This window comes from Rana temporaria, chromosome 3 (assembly GCF_905171775.1).
Source record: "Rana temporaria chromosome 3, aRanTem1.1, whole genome shotgun sequence".
Taxonomy (NCBI): domain Eukaryota; kingdom Metazoa; phylum Chordata; class Amphibia; order Anura; family Ranidae; genus Rana; species Rana temporaria.
In genome coordinates this window covers 362463084-362469083 of record NC_053491.1, presented here as the reverse complement: position 1 = coordinate 362469083, position 6000 = coordinate 362463084, and positions in this window count along the sequence as shown.

The following is a 6000-nucleotide window of genomic DNA, read 5'->3' as shown; positions in this document are numbered from 1 at the left end:
CGATACTAGTATCGGTATCGGGACAACCCTACTCGTAACCTTTCCTCTCAACTAAGGTCCTCCAGTCATTTTATTAGCTTTGTTGCCCTTCTCTGGATTCTCTCCAGTTCCAGCACATACTTCCTGAGGACTGGTGCCCAGAACTGGATGGCATACTCCAGGTGCAGCAGGACCACAGTCTTGCAGAGTAGGTGAATTATCGTTTTATCTCTGGAGTTAATCCCCTCAATACCTCAATACCTCTGCAGCCGACACCTGATAGTAATTGGTGAATTTTCTAAACAAGGCAGAAATGTATCTCCCGTCTGTGAAAACGCCCCCAGATTTACCTGACTTCCTGTCACAGGGGTTTGTCAACCAGTTCATTTCTGGATGGACTACGTGATAATATTAATAAATTAAATAATTTATGATTATGTAATTGATTAAATATTTTCCTGTTATGGATGTTTATTGTTTATCTTTGGGTAACCCCTTAATAAACGCAGTGGCCATTATTAGCCAACATGAAAAGAATTGTGTAATGTTTATTTATTTATTTATTCCTTAGTCCTTTGTGCTGTCCCATGATTCTTCATGAATCCATGCTGATTACTGCTAATGATACAGTTTTCAGTGCTAAAATCTTGTATATAGTCCCTTATGATCCACTCCAAGAGCTTGCATACTATTGATGTTAGGCTACCTAGTCTGTAATTCCCTGGGATGTATCTTGGTAATTTTTTAAATATTGGAGCTACATTGGGTTTTCTCCAATCTGCTGGTACCCTTCCAGTCAGTAGACTGTTCAAAAATTAGGAACAATGGTCTGGCAATTACTTGACTGAGTTCCTTAAGGACCCTCATGTGCAAGCCATCTGGTGACTTATTAATGTTAAGTTTTTCAAGTCTATTTCTAATTCTATACTCTGTTAGTCATGAGGGTGCTTCCTGTGACGTGTCATGAGGATAAACATTGCAGTTTCGGTTACTGAAGCCCCCCGTTTCTCTGGTGACGGCCAAGGAGAAGAATAAATTCAATACCTTCGCCATCTCTCCATCCTTAGTAACCAGATTCCCTTCATCATTCTTTATGGGACCAATATGATCTGACCTCCCTTTCTTACTATTTATATACTTTAAGAATTTATTGGGATTTTTTTTTACTCTCCTCTGCTATGTGCCTTTTGTGTTCTATCTCAGCCACCCTGATTGCACCCTTACATTTCTTGTTGCATTCTTTGTAACATTGGAATGCTGATGATGATCCCTCAGCCTTGTATTTTGACACATAATATTCAGGTACTCACAATACACACAATACTTGGGTACTCACATACACTGTCAGTCAGGTTTTTGGTTTGTGGCTCTTTGTCCCTCTGCACAGCCTCGACTAGCAGTCAGTCAGTTAGTAACTTTCAGTGCTTCTCCAATCAGTCTCTCACACTCTCTCCTTCAGGCTGCACTTCACTTACCAGCCATCTCTCCCTGACAGCCTTACACCTCCCAATCCCACTGGATTTTCTCCCACCTCCTCTGTTCACGTCTGTGGGGCGATACTGTCCCTAAGTACTCCTGCTCCACCACTATGATGTCCTGCTCTGCCTCGGCTGTAGGTCGCCCGGTTCACCCGCTGACGCTCTTGGTCGTGGGGGGGGGGGGTCCGGTCCACTGCGCTGTCGCTCTCGGTCTGTGTGACATCATATTTATCCCTGTTACCTTTCATACTGCTCTGTGATGTCATATTCTACCTTGAAGGACTGTCTTTTGCATAAACGAGACCTTGTTGGAACATTGTAGAGGATATTTGCTCCCCATACAATGCAAGGGTACAGTAACGGATTGGATGTAATTTACCCTGTGACACTGTAAATTATGCTATGATGTCATATTTTTAGTAGTTGCGCTTTATAACACCCTATGACACCTGGTTCTCGCTTGCAGTTATTTGTTTGATGGAAATAAGGAAAACAACAATCCTTTTTTTTTTTTTTTTTAAATAAATTTTATTTCTTAACCATTTTTACAACATCATTCCTTTAGGTAAAAATGCAATCTTACATAAATATACATTTGTCCCAAAGATCAACCTTTAAATATCTTTTTTATTTTTTTTTAATTTTTATTTCAGAGCCCGTTCTGCCGGAGATTGGATGCTGCGTGCAAGGAGGGGGAGGGGGCGGGGAGGTTTACGACTGAGACCCGAGAGCTGAGCAATGGACAGGAGCCCAAGACAGGTGAGTTAAAGGGCCCCGGCAGGAAGGCCGGAATAATGGAAGCAAATGGGAGGGGGTCCTTGGACAACTTTCTGTTCAGAAAGAGAAAATAGGATCTTGTACAACTCACCGACCAAGCGATATACTACAGAAGGAGCTTTCAACATTAGACCCTACTTAAAGCATACCTGTGATACACACAGGTGGACCATTGTCTGAGCTTGGCCACTAGTTCAGCATTCCATGAATTTGATAGAAACCCACAACCTCAGGTACGAGCCTCTAGTAAATGGTTAGGTTGTGTAATGGTGGCCTACTTTAAATGACTCCACTTTAAATATACACTCATCCATTTGGGAAACAGGTAGTTACTACTCTGAATTGCATAAACTTCTAGTTATTATTTTTTTGCTAAATCTTTCCTTACAGTGGCAGTGTCTGCTGTACAGAGGTATTCCGATACCTGGGATAACCACGTTTAATCTACCATTATCGTAATAAACAAGGGCTAGCATAAAATAGAATTGTATTACAACCTGGAAACTGTACAGTGTAGAATTTTTAGGAGAGTAATAGCTGAGATGTTGTTGTTATTCTTAGATTAAACCCCAAACGCCAGCCAAAACCTTTTGTCTCGGTTTCGCATGAAGTTCGAAGAGTCACCATGTCTGCCTGGTTTCTGCTGGAGATTTCCTTTCACTTCTTGTCCCAGTGACACAATGACAGGTAACTCAGGAATGGGTGTCACCGGAACAAGAAAGGTCAGAGGTTCTGATCCTTTCCCGCTTCATCCAGAACGGAAAAAAAGTATTGACTGGAGGTTTTTGTTTTCTAAAAAACTGACCGTTTACAGTACAGGTTCAGTAGAGATAGAAGACTTAGTGAACTGTATTATTTCACATCCGGCACACACACCCCATTGGAAAAGAATATAAAGACATTTGGAAGTGGTTCTGTCACACGTAAAGCTGAACCATTGAGTCACAGAGCAGTTTCAGAACACAAACTTACTGCAATTTTTATACATTCATTGACACGTAGAATAATCAGCAATGGAGAAACAACAATGGCGGACCCGTCACAAGCCCTATAGCAGAAAGCTGGGCGGAGTCAGGAACACCGAACGTTGTGTTATTTGTAATGGCTTCACAAAAATACCACATTTTTAAAGGAAGCTCCACATTGACAGACTCTAGAGTAACGTATTTCAAATAACTGGCGGACTGTTCCATGTTTGCTGTTATTTTTTATTTATTTTTGCTGGGTCACTGTAAAACTTTGATGATACAAAAAAAAAAAGTTTGCACCATAAAAGATCATAGGTACCAAAACCATCAGGTTTTCAAAATTCCCAATGTTGGTCTGCTTTTAATATTTAGGAAGGCTTAAGGGAAGGTGTATCATGATTGACTATGTAAATTGCAAACCCCTGACAAATATTTCTTTGTAGTTTAGGATGGTGTAGGGAAGGTTAAGACCTCTATCAAGTTTTTATAAGTTGTTTGTGTCCCCATTTGAGTGATTTCACCTAACTTCTTTTTTACCTGAAAGGTTTTAGGCAGAGCAGGAACAGAGGGCAAATTCCCCCCAATGGGGATTTAGACAGCCTTTCCTACTACATTCTAAATGTAAATGCAGCATGAAGTAATAGTAGTAACAAAAGGAAGGGATAGAACCTCTGTCAGTTTTTTTTTTGTTGCTGTGTGTGTTTTCATTGAGAGAGATTCACCCTCACTTCTCATCAAGGTGCTGGTTATCAGATACAGCAGAAAGAAGTAAAGAAAATCGTATTGCTGATTCTAATACCCCTGACTGCCCTTAAACTGCCCTGAATTCCTTAAACTGGTCTAAAGTCCAAATAAAAAACACATTTGGGTCCCTGGGTGGTTTAAGACATAATGTGCTAGTATGACAGCCTTACCTTAACCACTTCAGCCCCGGAAGGATTTAGCCCCTTAAAGGGGTTGTAACCCCTCAAGTTTTTTCACCTTAATGCATTCTATGCATTAAGATGAAAAACCTCCTGTAATGCAGCAGCCCCCATTTTACTTACATGAACCTGTTTTTTTTCCACCGACGGGGACGAGCACACCAGCTCCAGCCGGTGTCTCGGGTCCTGATTGGATAGATTGATAGCAGTGCAGCCATTGGCTCCCGCTGCTGTCAATCAAATCCAATGATGCAGGGACGTGGCCGAGTCCTGCTGTCTGTGTCAACAGACGCAGCAGCAGGACACGGGAGCGCACCCACACGAGTGACCAGAGAGAGAGCGGCTCTCCAACGGGGCACTTGAGAAGAGGAGGAGTGCCGCAGAGGGACCCCAGAAGAGGAGGATCAGTGCCATTCTATGCAAAACCAACTGCACAGAGGAGGTAAGTATGGCATGTTTGTTTTTTAAAACAAACCTTTACATATCCTTTAATGACCAGGCCATTTTTTGCGATAAGGCACTGTGTCGTTTTAACTGACAATTGCGCGGTCGTGCAATGTTGTACCTAAACAAAATAGATGTCCTTTTTTTCCCCACAAATAGAGCTTTCTTTTGGTGGTATTTGATCACCTCTGCGGTTTTTATTTTTTGCGCTATAAACAAAAAAAATTATATATTTTTAACTTTTTTCTTTAATAAATATCCCCCCAAAAAATTTAAAAAAATAATTTCTTCATTAGTTTATTCTTCTACATATTTTTGCTAAAATCACAATAATAGCTTTTGTGCAAACCAATCAATATTCATTGGTTTGCACAAAAGCTATAGCATCTACAAAATAGGGTATAGATTTATTGCATTTTTTATTATAATTTTTTTTTGTGCTAGTAATGGCGGCAATCAGCGGTTTTTAGCGGGACTGCGACATTGCAGCGGACAGATCTGATTTTTTTTTGGAACCAGTGACATTATTACAGTGATCAGAGCTCAAAATAGCCACTGATCACTGTATAAAGGACCCTGGCAAAGAAGGGGTTAGAACCAGGTGCGATCAAGGCGTTAAGTGTGTCCTAGGGAGGTGTTTCTAACTGTGGGAGCAGTGGACTGACTGGGAGTAGAGATTTATCTCGCTGTTCCTAATCACTAGGAACAGACGATCTCTTACTACTCTCCTGTCATAACGGGGATCTGCTTTGTTTACACTGGCAGATCCCCTTCTGGCTCTCTGTAGGGCAATTGCAGGTGGCCTACTGACACGCACATTGGCTCCAGTGACACACCGCGGGCGTTTGCCTGCTTTAGCTATTCCACGGAGCATGATACCAGTACGGCGATTTGCGCAATAGAGCCGCCCTGCCGCAGTTTATCTGCGGTGGCTGGTCTGTAAGTGGTTAAAATGAAGCCCTGTCATCGCTAGTGGAACTTCTATCTTTACCTGGTCTTCTTTCTGTGTTTGTGCTTTCCAGCCATTTGAATGGCCTGGCTATGAAGATGTCACTCTTAGACATGTGCACGGAAGTCTGAGTCATGGCACAGCTCTCTCAAAGGACAGCATACTCCAGTGTGCAGTCCATTCAGAGCACAGTGCACATGCACCAGTGATGTCACCGGCCACTACAAATGTGAATATCTCCCCGTCCCCTGCGCACTCGTCACTAGCTTTGATTGACAGTAAGGGAAGCTAATGGCTCCCGTAGCCTCAGCAAAGCCTATGAGACCAGGAAGTGAGGGAAGAGAAGAGCTGCAGAGAGACACAGCGCTGGATCTAATGAGGGCTCAGTTATGCCTGTTGCTATGTGGTCCCTTTTAGTCTTCCCCTTCCTCACCCCGGCGCCTGATGCCATTTCCCTCTGCGCCTCTGCTCGCTACTGCTCC